Consider the following 16,469-nt stretch of genomic DNA (forward strand, 5'->3'; position numbering starts at 1 on the left):
CACAAACAATCAGGAAATGCCCCAAAACAGATGGGATTAAAACTGTGGTGGCTATGAAAGATTCCCATAAAGGCCGGATCTGAAAAGTGCTTCTAGGAAAAACACAGGAGGACATGAAATATGGAGAAAGACAGGTGAGACCTTCGTCAAAGCACTGCTGCTATCTTGCAAGTGTAAAGTTTGATATTTTCTTTCATTTCATTTCTTTCATTAATGCACTGTAATTATTTTAGATTTAGTTTAGCTTCAGCCTACTCCTGGTCATAAATAAATTTCATTATCAGATTTGAGTGGTTGTAAATGTTGTTTTTTTTCATGGGTGATAGCAATACCAGAGAATCCAGAGCAACCGACGGCCAATAAGATCTGCCGATATTGTTTGGCCGAACCCATAAGAGAGCTTCGTACAGTAATCACATTTTCAGCAGTGTTCACATAAGACTGTATCAGCATTTTTAGACAGCATGTCACCCAAAACAAAATATCGGCCAGGGCTGGAGACTAAAGGCTGATTTGCTAAAAAGCCCAAAAATCTGTCTGAAATATCGGAAATCCACTATATTAGTCTATCTCTAACTTTATGTCCATATGAATTGAATGTATGTAGATTGCAATGAGTTATAAACTGACCAAACATTCTACAAAGGTCTTGCATAAAGCCACATGTTAACACATCAGTTATCACTTGTTCTCTAAAAAATCAAACTTTTCACACAAAGAAAAAGAAAGTGTCTTTCTAAGTATCACCATTTAAACGGACTATAACAGGACAAACATAGGACTAAACAATGGCTCTAATTGACTGGTAGTACAAGGGAGGAGAAAAAAGGAATATGTACTCTAAAGCCCAGGGACTACAGGTGGAAACTGGCACTGGTGCTATAACCTGGTACAATGCATCTCTCCTGTTAAGGTTAATGTATATTGTGCACTGTCCCTAGCCAGGTTGGCGCCACCTAGTGCCTCCGCTCAATTTTTATTTCTCTCCAGCGACTAGGTCAGGAATCGGACTACACTAGACGGTTTGCAAGAACCCCGGAAGTTGTAGACCGTGCACTGGCCAATCAACCAAGAGCAGTGAGGCCATGACGTCAAACTCAAGCACCTGTCTGGGTCCCTTTTGTGGTACAGCACAACAGTAAATAAAGCGGTCGAGATGGATGTAGATGAAGCCATACATTCTGTGTTGGTAACAATTCCCGAGATCGAGAATTTAAAGTCGGAACAAAGAGAATGTTTGATGAATTTTATCAAGGGGAAAGACGTTATTGCCCTTCTTCCTACGGGATTTGGCACATTACATATGTCAAAACTAAATAGCAGCAACTGGTTAAATAAAAAAACTTACCCGCCTACCGTTGAGCGAGTGAATCCTAATGCTGCAAGGTTAGATGGTTTCCATAAAGTGCAACCGGCTGATGAATCAGGCTACATCGTGCCTGTCTCATTAAATAAATACACTAAACTAACTAAACTAAACTAAGACCAGTACTCATGTGACAAGTCAATCTGATAAGGGCTATTCTCTCAGCAAGGGACTGTGAATATGAATAAAAAATTAAAATAAAAATTAAAAAATCAACAAAAAATTAAAGTTGACACAAAAATCATAAAATTGTCTCCAAATTGCCCAGTTCAGCCCAGGACTCACAGGCACAATCAGTCTCTGTCTCAAATGAACCATGAGACTTGTACCTCACAGTAAAAAGTTCCACTCTTGTACAGGCTGCATTCATCAGCTTGTGGACATTAGTCAGACTCAAGCACTTCCCATTTTTCATCTTATTTTGCTTCTTTTTAACAAATCAATTGTTCCCCACGCTTGCCAAAACTCACTGTATTTGATGAATCGCTTGTGAGAATATTCAATAGTCACAGTTAATAGCAGTGAAATAAAACCAGGCGAGCTTGATGGCTCACTTGTTCTGCCAAATAGTCTTGAGTAAAAATAAGATTGTAAAAAGATTGTACGAATAGCACCAATTCAGTTTCATGAATGGAAATTGTGTAAAAACTGCAATAAAAGGCGTACTCTTAAAGGTGCATTGTGTTACTTTTCAAGAGGTTGCTTAACATTTTAGGTATTTGTAACTTTTTGGTTGTGGGTCCGTCATCTGCTTTTTTTCTATGGATATATAATTTATCTGCATGGAATGTTCCACAGTATGACTTTAAACACCTCTACCTTACATTTGTTCAATATATACATCCTGAATTTCGGACTTCCAGTCATCGTGCAATGCATACTGGGAAGGATCCTCCAAAAAAGTGAGCATCAAACCTCCATGTTTGATTTCCCAGTGGGATGTGTCTATTGACAAAGCCGATCTTTTCAAGCCTTTTGAACCATATTGCTTTTGTTTCTGGATCTAATATTGTCATATTTTACTTACGGGATTCGGACATCATAATTGTGTGGTTGCTGGATTTCCTAACAGTGGAAAACGGGCTTTGGAAGTTGCGAACTCCATAACTGCAAAAGGGAATCAGATCTGTGTGACTGCAAATCTCCATTCAAACTGTTTCCTTTCCCAACAGAATTGAAAAATAGAGAAAGGCGAAGGCGATGGGCAGTATTGACACACAAGAAGGACTAAAAAGGTAACCTTTGGCTGCCTAAGAAATCATTCCAAGTTTGCGGAGAACATTTTATATGGAGCGTCATCAAAGCAAAATCCCTTTTGTTAAGTTAGAGGTGAAGAAGATGCTTTGCAGTGGAAGGTGTTTCTTGGTGAACAGCTGGTGCCTTTCGCTTTGGTGTTGACTTTTTAAATTCGGTTTGATGCTCACTTTTTCAAAGGATCTTTCCCAGTATGCATTGCGCGACGATGACCAGAAGTCTGAAATTCGGGATGCATGCATTGCAGATGGTTTTACAGCTCAAAAATACCTTGAAAACCAGACATTCTGACCGTGATATGGCTCATATCTGGATGACTGAGGGATTACACAGATATTAAATCAGACTTCTCATCAGATATCAAAGTGCAGTTCTGGTACCAATATCAAAAAACAGGTGTGTAGGCATCAAAAAATCCAACTTTACCCAGTCCTATTTACAGCATTGTTTTAGTACCCATATTAAACCATTTACTACACTTCACACTACATCAAAATGGCAATGACATTTTAAAAATCCACTGTTTCTCTTTCAAACATGACCTTATAAGCCTGAAGAAGGATTTGCCATTATCACTTCTTGAGGGAGAAAATTAAAGTAGCTAAGTTATTGTTCAAAGAAAGTTCAAGTTTTAATAGGATAATTCTCAGTGTCATGGTTCAGAGCTGCAGAATGCAAACGAAGCCAGGCTGGAGGGCGTTCACTTTCTTTCTTCTTTCACACAAATTTAATATAAAAAGTTCAAATTTTCCGAGACTGAAAAGGGTTGGAAAGATTGAACTGGGGATTTCTCATTAGGATCAGACTGCCCCAATTCTAGTGGCACAAGGACTGGCATTGTCAATGAGCCACAATGGCATTACAAACCACTTACAGACCAGAATCGAACCCACACGCAAAAAAATGATCTGTCCTTTTATCCAATATCTATATGGTGACAAAGCTAGCGCAAGGACAGACACAAATGCTGCACAGTCAAAAATGTTAAAATCTGCATAATGTAATTCATTTTATGCAGAAAATCTTAGGTACCTTTTTTGGGAATGTTCCACAGCACAGCATTAAACTTATCTCACATTTATTCAATTATAGGTGTTTTATTGTTAAAATATATCTTTAAAAACACTGTGAGCAGGCTTGCCTCTCAACAGATCTAGACCTGTAGCTTGATCGGATGACTTCACTTGTTTTTTTCCATGGTGACACAAAAGCTTAATGTCAAACTGTGGAAGATTCCAGACAAATGAATAATATCTACACAGAGAAAGGAAAGTGAGAGAGTAAATCATATAATACACAAAAGTTAGATATAAACTGATCTGTTTCTAATTCCCTGATATTTTTACAATAAACTAAAGGGGACAGTCAAATCAGACATATTTTATAGTGATATTCAAATGGGTAAAATGGCATGGCTGCCCTATACCGCTATGAAAAGAAGCAGAGAAATGTACATGTTATGACGCAAAAATGAATACATCAGAACCCCAACAATACCAAGCAAGTACATATGGAATAGAATATACCAGTGTTCACTATGTCATAATTTTCTTCTTTTCATTTTCCATACTCGCAACTCATCTCTGTACAAATTAAAAGCGACCATCTGTGAATTAAGATTTTTCCATTCAGATTTTGTCAGTTCCATATGTCATTTCTAATGCGATACTTGCGCATTTGCATGATATAAACCCCGCTATAGATCCTGGATGCAATCATCATCTTTGCATCCACAGTGTCAGAGAGGCCATATTAAACAAAAAGGACGTGAGCACCAAAAGGCATTATGATTCTCTGCTCCTCATCTCCCCCTGTTCCTCATCTCCCTCTCCTTTGTCCCTGTACGGTCAATCTATCAGGCGAGACAGAACAGGGTGGCGGTCGGGTCGGGGTTACACTGTACAATGTCACCAAATGTTATGCATCTCCAAATGAAACGATTAGCATGAAAAAGGACATCTCATCCCCAGGCAGGCTTTTGAAATTTCTCTTATGAAGTGGTTTCAGCAGAAGGGGGAGAATTCAATGTAGAAATGTATACAACCCATGTAGAAATATAAACTATATCAATATTACATGAATCTTATAGATGCTCAAAATAGCTTTCCTACATTATTATTCTCTCTCCATTCAGTGGTGGTAAAGTTGCCACTAGCCAAAGCTGCCAATTTTCAAGTTTCAAGTTTGGCTACCAATCTGCTAGTCTGATTCATCAGCTGGTTTCACTTTGTGGAAATCATCTGACCTCGCAGCATTAGGATTTGTTTGCTCAAAGGTAGACTTTTTTAATTTAACCAATCGCTGCTATTTGGTCGTGACGTATATAGTGCACCAGAACACTCAGTGGGGTCCAAGTAATTGTACAACAACAAACAAAGCAGAGAGTGAACATGTCTGTCAATGATCATTGTCATTTTTGCAAAGTGAACTTGCAAATTAACGGTGCAATAAAAATGCAAAGTTTGTATTTGACAAAGGAAGTCCAAAGGAGGATAAGCAAAGGAGTCTGCTATCGCAACTCAGGTTGGTTCAGCTCTTTGCTGATTGGCCGGTGCACAGTCCGTAACTTCCGGGGTTCTTGCAAACCGTCTAGTATATTCCAATTCCTGACCTTTTCGCTGGAGAGCAATGAAATTGAATGGAGGCACTAGGTGGCACCAGCCTGACTACCAATCTGCACCCCTTCAATCACCAATCAAAAAGATATACTTTATTGACCCCATGAGAAGGAAATTCATTGTCTGTATCTGACGCATCCTACAACTGTCTGGGGCTTGGTTACCCCTCTCCAGATCTTGAGCTTGGCTTGGTCAGAACTATCCCTAGCTCCCTCTAGATTTTACTTATTGTGCGTGTTCTGGGTTAATGTGGAAGCCGGAGTACTGGGGTAACTCAACCATACACAGCAACAAAGGAAGAACATGCAAACTCCATATAGAAAGGCTATAACCCAGAAATCAACCTCAGAACCTTTCAAATAATTTATCATTCTCAATTACTACCACTACTGCTTCATACTGCTCCTACTACTACTGCAAACAAGCATCCAGACTGTGCTAATACTTCTGTAAAGGTTCAGCTATTTGCAACACCTCAAGGATTAAGTCTAGACCAAACATTCGGTGCCAAACATCACATCACTCGTGGCTTGTTTATTTTCGATAAGTCTCACTCACAAACACAAAGAGGCGTTTGTGTGCACAGTATAAGCCGAGTAAAGGCAGAAATGCAACAAAAACACCTAGGCGTAAGGATTTGTGCAATAAATAACATAATTAATACCATATAGATTTGAAAGATAACACATTTTACTGTTTTAAACGTGCTGGTAAAAATTTTATTTATATTTAAAGGGGGGATATTACGTTATTTTCTGATGTGTTATAATGTTGTTTCCTCATCAAAAACCTACCTGGAGTTGTGTTTTGTTTCATCCACACATGTTTAACACACGAATCATGTTACTGCTGAGATTTGGTCTCTCACTGAAAACACTCTGTTCCAACTCGTGACGTCATGGGGTAATACAGGAAGTGCTCAACTGTGTTTTTAAACTCATTTCAGCACTCAAATGACCAATCTCTACTGAACAAAAGGTAAAACATAGCTAATAACTTGAAAAATAGTAAGCATTTTGATCTTCAGGGATGTAGACAGAGGAGGTAACAACATTATAACATTTCTTAAGGCTCACAATAATCCATTTTGTGCAATATAGGACCCTGAATTCCTCTCTTCTTTCCCAAGTTTGTTATTGACTGGCAATGACCTGCTACAACTAATGCATTACCCCCACTGCACCAAGCAACAACATAAAAAAACACTGTACATTGATATTACAACGTCTATACTTGCCAACATGCTATTTCCCATTAACTAGGATGTATCCTATTCCCCAAGCTTCCTCCCTTCCTCCACAAGTTTGTTGACGACTGCTGTGACCTAGATCCCCCCCGTCCCTCCTCCCTCTCCCCCATCCTCATTATCCTCCCCTCTTAACTTCGCACAATCTCCTCTCATTATTCCTCGATTCGCTCTCTAAATGTTTGGCTTAATTTTGTCCCTTTGTGTTTCTCTTTCAAGCGCCTCTTGCAGTACAGATGGGGTTTTCCTGTTGGCGTGGATGTAAGCTCCAAACACGGACGGGGTTGACAAGCAGAACAACAAGGCTAGTCTTTTATTTGGAACGTAACAACGTAAACAGGGAGTCATGTACAACCACCTGCCAGTGCTGGAGACATGGGTCAGGGAGCAGACAGATGATGTGGTGGAGATGGAGGAGCATGAGAAAAATGTACAATAAGAGAATACTTTGAAGAAAAGGACTGATAGTGACTGAACACCACAACAGAAAACCAAGTATAACAGTTAATCAAGCATAATGTCTTAACTTAAAGGTGCCATATTCCGCTATTTTCTGACCTATGTTATAATGTTTCCTCACCACAAACATATTCTGTTCAATCTTGCCATGTCGTAATACAGCAGGGGCTCCACTGTGTTTTTAAACTCCATACATCTTCACTGTTATGCCCATCTCAACTGAAAACAATGTAAGAGGTAGTTTTTAATGTCAAAACTACTGCCTCTTGACATCACATTAAGCTTTGGGTATATAGGAGTAATAATAATAAAAGAACGAGAAAAATTACTCAAAGTCCAGGTATGTTTTTGAAGAGGTAACAGCATTATAAAATGGCTTAAAGCTCACAAGAGTTGACTTTGTGTAATATAGGACCTTTAATGCGTAACACTTTGATCTGAGCTCTACAGGGAGATCGAGAAAGGGACGAACATCATAACAAACACTTGAAGCTGATTGGGCGAAACTCCACATCACCAGAACAAGCTGAGAAATCAAACTTCTGTTAAATCCAGATGAGAGAAAAGCACAAACACAAACGCTCAAAGCACTTTCCTCAAGAATCAAACAGTCAAAGCCCCCAAACCGGCACTTTTGGCTTCTGCTTTGTTATTGGATTGAATCTCTGGTTAACTTGGCAATCTCAACACCGGGAGCAGAGCCAGAGGGATTCTTGGGAGTTTGTGAAATCATCTGGCTGCTCAGGTTAGTACTGCCAATACTAAATAACTGCATTTTACCAAGATCAATATGTTCTAAGCCATCCAGTTCTAGCAGTTTTACACTTGTACACTGTAAAATAAACTTAATGAGGTGTTTAATTTAGCACAAATGAAACACTAGCTGACCACAATGGTAAATGGTCACACTTTTACATAGCACTTTTCACACATCAAGGCACCACTCACCCATTCACACACACATTCATACACACAGACATTAGTAGAGAGGCGAGTTAAGGATCTGAGCGTTCAACCAGTGATGTTTACGTCGAAAGCAGGATTCGAACCGCCAACCTTCAGAACTACCACTTTCTTTTCTATACCATGGTCGCTGGATACACATTGCCTACTTATGATATTAACGGTATTTTCAGCAGGATTCAAATCTCAGTTGCCAGTTACAGGCATTTATTATAACCCTCCAATAAGCTTTTGGCTCTGAAAGTCATGAAGCCACAGACAGCAGCAGCAGTCAAGTCAACACCACATAATCCACTGTGTCATTGGACCCAAATTGGAAAGAAATGGGGCAATGTCCAATGAACCAACACTATTTACGCGATGGCCCTGCATGACTAAGCATATCCATACAACTGTAGTAATTTCACTTCCAGATGACATTTAAAAATAGATTGAAAAAAGATGCTGTACTCAATGTGATGCTTTTTTGTGTGTTTTGGTCCAGCTGTCCGTCACATTTAAGAAGACTCCCGCGGGGATGGGTGAGGTGGTTGGTCCAGGTGTGTGTGAGTGATAAGACGTGGGATTGACTGCGTTAGTTCAGCTCCGATGGTTCTGGTGCCGCCATGGAAACGGAAAACTGATACAGGCCGATATCCGAGCCAGCCAGTGCAATCCCACGAGAATAAACTACAGTATATGGGCCAATGATCACTTATTGTACACTAAGAAATGTTTAATTCATATAGGTACAGCCTGACCAGCCTTATTCTATTGATACTTTGCATATGATGTCATCAACATTTCCTGGGGGTCTGAAGCTAACTGGAAGCACTACACTTTTAGAATCTCTGTTACTGAGTTAGCTGGAACTACAACAGACTTAAAAAAAAAATTCTCACAAGGGATGTAACAATAACTGAAATATTGTGAATATTATATCGTCAAAGTTCTCACAGTAATATCGTGGACCATCACAATATATCAAATTACAAGTGTCTTCGCTTAAATTAAGAGTTATGGTGCAGCAAAGAGTCAGAGGAACTACACAGATCATGATCCTTTGCTCCATTTCAGAGTAAACTACAAGAAGAAATAACAGTTCTAAGCACTTTTAAGTCTTAGTTCTTTGGATTAAGTCTTGTCAAGCCATTTTAAGTAAATATCATACCGCGAGATGTACAGTATATGAGATTTTGGATATTGTTACACCCCCCCCATATACTTGATCAGAGATTTGGATAAATGGTGTTGTTTAAACCCATTTTGTGTTCTTTCAGACTTTTTCAGATCTTTTAGGTATGTTTGGTAATGTGTGTATGTGTCATCAGGGAAAACTCTTGAACATTCCGCCAATAGAGATACACGTAGAACACCCCCAGCTAGATGTCACTGCACAGTATCAGAGTATCAATACAAACATTATGGACCCTGGCTAATGTTAACTAGTTTGGGACTGTAAAGTTATTTGAGAGAGACGTGTCTGTCAGATGTAATTCCAACTAAATCTGTAATTTATGGTCAGAGCAGTGCCTCAAGTTAAAGTAACATTGCTGACTTGAAAGAGAAACATTGATGTAGAAATGTGTCAAAAATACAATATGCAGAGCTGTATTTAATTTCCAAAGTATCGTGGTGCTCATAATCTCATTCTTGATCTGTGTCCTTAACATTCTCTATCAGATTTACATACATCAGACAGATTTCATTACACTATAGCTGACATTAATAATACTATGACACTGTGCGCTGGTATTTTCACATCATACCAGCACTCTCCCCCACTTTTTCATATCTGCGTGGGATATTAAGGTTAAAAACACAACACACACACTCTTCTGTAAAAATGCATTCAGTTGAAGCTTAATCCTCCTGTAATTCTGATAATCACTCATCATATTGTCATTACACTCTGGTCTCCTCCGCTCTCATTAGTTAGTGACTCAGAGCTGTCAGTGTTTTTAGTCTCCTCTTCTTCTCATATCAGGCTCTGAGGAGGTCTCCACTCACACAGGACACGCCCCTTCCTGTAATTTTCACCGCACATAATGAGAATTAATTACATCTGTCAATTACAGACACTAAAACAGCACTGGAGTGATGGACGAGGAGCAGAGGAGGTGGAGATGAGGCATGAGTGCTTCAGAAGTGCTCTCTGTAATAACTGAATGTCTCATTGTGAAATTTAGCAATATGTGAAATGTGATGTCTTTAATGAAGAAGTACAGTCATTTATATCCTACTTTTATAGACTGGGTCAGTTATTGCTTTGCATGGAACGTTACACAGTATAGCTTTACATTAATCTATCTCTAAGGAGGCAAGCATGTAGCCTGATTCATCAGCCGGTTTCACTTCGTAGAAACCGTCTGACCTCGCAGTGTTGGAATTCGTTCGCTCGATGGTAGGCGGGTACTTTTTGTCATTTAACCAGTCGCTGCTATTTGGTCGTGATGTATATAATGCACCACTAACAGGGCTAACTGGTATATTAAGCTTTTCCCAAATCCTGTAGGAAGAAGGGCAATAACGTCTTTCCCCTTTATAAAATTCACCAAACATTCTCTTTGTTCTGGCTTTAAATCCTCAATCTCGGGAATCGCTGACAACACAGAATGTATGGCTCTTCGCTGATTGGTTGGTGCCCGAACTCACACTTCCGGGGATTTTGCGAACCGACTAGTGTATGTTGATTCCTGACGTAGTTGCTGGAAAGAAATGAAATTGAGCGGAGGCACTAGGTGGCGTCAGCCTGGCTAGCAAGCATGTGACACCACCAGGCAATGTTACTAGTCAGATCTGTGGAGAGGTGATAACACTCACAGGAAGAAGGTGGTAGCAAGAATTAACCTTGCACAGTGAGATGGATTCTCACGAAATTCGAGTTCACAAACTAATGAGAATCCCTCTTGTCGTGGGCCCACTGTACAGATAATTGGGTGCGCAGCCAATCAGATCGCAAGATTGAAGTTTGTGCAGAAGCCAAAGTTGAAGCGCTCAAATAAACCACAACAAACAAGATGACGCCGACAGACATAATTCAGTCTATTTTCAATACGGACTGTTTTGTTAGTGAAAAACATTCAGGAGGTGAGCGCTTTGTGTATTTGGGGACAGGAAATATGTCTGTGCTTCTCTCTCAACTGGATGTAACAACAATTTCAGTTTCATTAGTCACGTTTTCTGATCATTTTCACCAAGAGCCATTCCTTTAAAGTTGGATCTAGCCTAGAAGTAATAAAAGTGAACTCAGATATACCAAATATTGTTACGGTTTGATATAGGCTTATATTCAAAACACACAGTTCAAGTTCCTCTAAAAGCTCTTTCTTTTTCCATAATGCAGGTAGATCTTCCTCATCCATTTTACACGAGGATAACCTGAAATCCAGTGCTGAGAGCCTCTTTTCTCTTTGCCAACTTACACAAACGACACCCCGATGGCCCCACTCTACACGGGACACTTCCTCCTGTCGTCATAGCAACAGTTTTGGCTGGACAGGAGCACAGTGCTTTAAACAGAGCAGTACAGGGCAGGCGAAGAGAGGCGATTGTCCTCTGAGTAGTTTTTGTGAAGAGGAGTCAAGGATAATGGGGAGACAGCGAAGAGGTGGCTTAATGTAGGCTCATTTGGAAAAAAATTTACATTAAAGGAAATATTGTATGGAAATTGCTTTAAATTAAATTAAGATGGCCTCTCAGACAGTTGATCATCAGCATTTCCTGGGGGTGTGATGCTAACTGTAAACGCTCTGCTCTGTCTGAGGATTTGTTAGACTTTAATCTGATCTTTATTTTAACACAGTCTGATTAGAAAGAACTGACTTAAAATGAAACTACAACAGGTGAGATGATTTATGCTGTTAGTTTCTCAATCTCAAATAACTTTACAGTCACAAGCAGTTTTTCAGTTAGTCTCTCTCACCTTTTTATTGAAAATCGAACTCCTAAAGAGGACCTCGTATTGATCACAGGCTCCTGAAACGTGCTGTTTAAAATCCATTTTGTATCTTTTTTGACAGTGTGTAAGACATACATTATAGCCCGACTTAAATACTAGAATAGCAGTGTGTTTAAGACTCCATGTTTCAGGTTTTTGTAGAAGCAACACTGTAAACCATAAATGCAAAAATGATCTGACCTAAACCCAGATTTTCTATTGATATTTTGCAGTGACAATGGTGACACAATTCACACCCAAGCAAACACTGCTAAAGAAGTTTTAATATTCTCTGTAAACACAATACAATTTGATGATTTAAACAAAAAAGAGTGACTAACTGGAAGACTGCTGGCTAATGCTTGTAATATTATGCTGTTATTTTCTAGGGGTGTAACAATAACGTGATATTGTATCGTCAAAGTTCTCACAATAATATCGTGGACCATCACAATATATCGAATTACAAGTCTCTTTATTTAAATTAGGAGTTATGGTGCAGCAATAGCTAAAAAAAAGACAGAGGGAACTACATAATCCTAACAATTCTAAGCACTTTTAAGTCTTAGTTCTCTGGATAAAGTCTTGTCTTGTCTTGCATATTAACAGTTTTGTATCACAATAAATATCGTACCATGAGATGTATATCGTGAAAACATTGTACCGAGAGATCTGGATATTGTTACATCTCTAATCATGAGCCTCCTCGCCATATCGTGAGCTTTCCCATGATATCGCAATAAATATCGTACTGTGAGTTTTATACCGTGACGATATCGTATCGTGAGACTTGGATATCATTACACCCCTATTATTTACTAGACTTTAGTGTGAAAGTGCAGTGAGGTAGGTGTTTCTCAGCCGTTAGCTACTACAATGCGATCATATTAATTGTTATTGTACAAATCAGGGTCTAACTAGCATGCGCTGAATATTGCATAAACACCAAACAATGCAGTGGCAGTTAGTGCGAGTCTTCATGAAAAGAAATGGGTCACTCTCTCTAATCCTAATCTGAGCTCTGTGTTAATCCATGCACACAAACATTAAGCAAGAACTGTCTGGACCAGGTTCAAACCCAGGACTGGCACGGGTCCTGTTGGCATGGCAACAGCATCAGAGAGGGAAAGTGGGCTATAGGACATGTCCTGGGGCAATGGCTGCTGCATATAGCGTTCACAGACAGAGGGGTCTATAGGAAGTCTAGTGATATGTAACAGAGACCACTGAAACGAATGGGACGTTATACATTCAATGACCTATATTACGGTATTTTTATCTATTTTTATCTATGTTATAATGTTGTTTCCTCATCAAAAACACACAACTAGAGTAATGTAGTGTTAAATTACATACATTGTATAAAAACATCAGTATTGAGTATCAAGTCAAGTTCCTAGTATTGAAATAGAGTTTGAAATTTTAGTATTATGACAACACTAAGTGGCTTTTACCAGCAACCGATTAACATTAAAAGTCCTATAATACGCAAAACTGACTTTTGAGGGCTTTAGTTGTGTTAGAATGTTGTTACCTCCTCAAAAATATACCTGGAGTGGTGTTTTGTTTCATTCACACTTATCTGAGTAACCCTTTGTTATCAGTGTCTACATCTCCAAAGTTCAAAATGCTCTGTTCCACCTTGTGATGTCATGAAGCGGTAGTTTTCAAGTTAACAGTTACCTTTTACCTCATGTTTAGTACAGGTTGGAAGGATTAAGGTGGAGTATTTTCTGTATGAGAGAAGAGCTGTCCTCACTAAATAGTGCAGCATTATTAACATTTTATAACTCTATAATTGGACCATATCTGATGTACTGTGTAGAAATGTGGGGGTCAACATGTAAAACTCACCTACAGCCTTCATTTATTTTACAAAAAAGAGCATTGAGAATTATCATCAACAGTCATTGTAAAGAGCCATTCAACCCATTATTTGTTCAAGATAAAGTGATGAAAATGTATGATAGTCATGTATAAGGCAAAGTGCAATGTATGACCTGTAAATATTCAAAGTCTGTTTGAGATGAGAACAAGCCACTACACTTTCAAAGGAACCTACATGTTTAAAAATGTTATGGAGAGAAGCATTGCTGTGAAGGGACTTAACTTACGGAACAGTCTTGACAAAGATATAAAAGAATCAAGTACAATGATGGCATTTACAAAACACATAATATCGAATGCAATGTGTATGTATGAAAAAGAAAACGAAGTTGTTGTGCATAATAGTGAAGATTTCTGTTTGCAATTGATTAATAATTGTGACTGAACTGAAATATACTGATTTGAAATGTTTTAAAGTAACTATCGGTGTTGATGTTTTGTCTCGGAAAGAGAATGGGGGACAGATAACATAAGATGACTCTTCTTTCTGCTCCTTTTCATTCATTGCTTGTATGTTTGTTGTTGTGACACTGTTGATGTCTTTTTATACTTTATGAATAAAATAAATAAACAAACAGACAAAACAGAATAGAAAAGTCAGCCTAAATATGCAGGGTTTTGGTGTTAAACCTGTGAGTCCTTTATTACGAGCCCTTTAAACTAGACATATACCTCAACTTCAGAATAAAGTCAATACACCCAATGCATTTTAAATTACACCTTTCTTTTTATATTGATGTCTGAGAACTTTGTACCTTTTACATCACCCATTTTATTGGAGTCTGTGAGATTTACACACTCCCAAACTGCAGTGGTGCTTAGGTTAAAATATTTCACAAAAACCTTACTTTACAATAGACCCCAGATCCTTACCCTCCCTTTTCTATGCTCCACTACCCCAACAGGAGCAGGTGCAGACTCCGGACTGAGCTTTCCATTAGCAAACATTACAAATACAAGACGCTGCCCTGAGAAAATAGGAGGGCAACGCAACTGGACACAGCTCATTGCAGTTCAAGCACCTGAAATCCTTCTACATTCACACATATACTGTAATACACTGGAGCACACACACAATCCAATGTAGTGGAGTCAGCCAGGCAGTAAATAAAACTGGCCTATTCCCATCCAACACTGCGCTAGCCAGGAAATATATGCACCCTTGGGCTACTCATACATTCAGATCTGAAAAAAATAAGGCTAGGTTTAAAACGAAAGAAGATATTATACCAGTTGCCAGTGAAGGGAATCGTGCACAACAAGAGAAATATGAGATGAAATCGATGATATGTAGAATAAGTGTGGAGAGGTTTTATTTATGGTTTTGAAGGAGGGGAGAGGTAACACGCAGGGAAGCAAGTGAGCAGGCAGGCGGGTGGACAGGCGGACGGGCAAATGAAATGGACTCCATTTATAGGGATAAGCAAAGCAAAATAATAATCTCTCAGAAGATTGGAGCGGGTACAGGCTCGTTAACCTGCGAGCGCCCAGAATAACACCCCAATTAACAAGGTAGACAGAGGAATAAATGGAGGGGCAGGCTAATCTAGGGGCATGGAGGATTTAGCATTGGGATAGATAGAAAAACAGACGGTAAAAAAGATGGGACTCTGAGCTCAAACGCCAACATTAGCTCATTTGAAGCAGTGTTTATGCAAAAAGTGTACGATCAACTATGGAAGCAGTACAAGCGAATATTTTCAAAGGTAAAGGTGATCTATGTACTGTGACTTTTCTGGTGGGGGTCTGTAACCTGATTGTCTCCATGGAGATGTTATTGTTATTAAATGTGCATTCATACTGTGAGAAGAGTTGCCTTTTCACAGAACTAACTTGTAACATGGGCTGGTGCTGTCATCGCCTTACCATAATGCCACACTGTGAAAAACTGAAAAACAAAAGTGCAGGATTTCTGTAAAAATTATACAATGTCACCAGATTGTAAGATTTTAAGGGTGTAATGGTACATGTATTTGTGCCTGTTTTGGTATAGGATGTTCGGTTCGGTGCAGGGCAGTGCGCGAGTGAATTCACTTTGTGTGTTTAAATTCTGCCACTACATGTGCAGCTACACGGAAGGCTCGGCTTAATATTTTTCGAGGGAACTCATCCTGTGATTGGGGTGGTAGAGTTTCCTGTAATGCTTTATAGTTAGGGCGGCCGCCTTGACAACAATTGCCGTCCCTCCAAACCTCTTGAATCTGCACAAACCAACGGTTGTCGCGCCCGGTCCTCACTTTCGCCTTTCGCTGGTATGGAATTTCTGCCTTTATTTTTTATAATATTTCATACATTTGTTGCTTATTTGAGAATATTTTATTTAACTTACTGGTATTACCAAGCAACACCCTGCATTTATTTTATTTTCCTGTTTGTATAATGTTAAAACTAATTGTTGGTTTAATAAACACACAAATAAACAACAAGCATTTTGTTCCCATATAGTACCGAAAATGAAATAACTAACCAAACAAATGACCTCAAAACAGAGTTACGTACCGAACCATGATTTTTGTGCACTGTTACACCCCTAGAAGATATATATACATATATTAATGTTAAAAGACGTTGCGTTGCTTTTCCCATATAGATATAGGCATACTTTATTTAATTTTATTTTAAATTGTTCCTCTGCATTTGACGCATCCTTCAATGCATCTGGGCAACCTGTCATGAGCAGTGGAGTCCCATTTCCGCACACTGCACTATAGGTTCAAGGTCAGGAGTACCTAGAGGAATAAGCATATTCTCCATGTT

General features: G+C 39.0%; 1 protein-coding gene across 3 annotated transcripts in view; it reads right to left on the reverse strand.

Annotated features, from left to right (window-relative positions):
* Positions 1–16,469, reverse strand: part of tnika (TRAF2 and NCK interacting kinase a) — a 108,567-nt gene that overhangs the window by 44,489 nt on the left and 47,609 nt on the right. Inside the window, exon 1 of one of the 3 annotated variants that reach the window (XM_055160228.1) lies at positions 1,349–1,660. The exons of the other annotated variants lie outside the window; for them this stretch is intronic. The gene's annotated coding sequence lies outside the window, so the exon portion shown is untranslated. Of the gene's footprint in view, positions 1–1,348; positions 1,661–16,469 lie in introns of those variants that run through there. 3 annotated transcript variants of the gene reach the window in all.

The sequence above is a fragment of the Boleophthalmus pectinirostris genome, unplaced genomic scaffold, assembly GCF_026225935.1.
Source record: "Boleophthalmus pectinirostris isolate CB_2022bp ecotype Guang Dong unplaced genomic scaffold, ASM2622593v1 HiC_scaffold_10, whole genome shotgun sequence".
In the NCBI taxonomy this organism is placed as follows: Eukaryota; Metazoa; Chordata; class Actinopteri; order Gobiiformes; family Gobiidae; genus Boleophthalmus; species Boleophthalmus pectinirostris.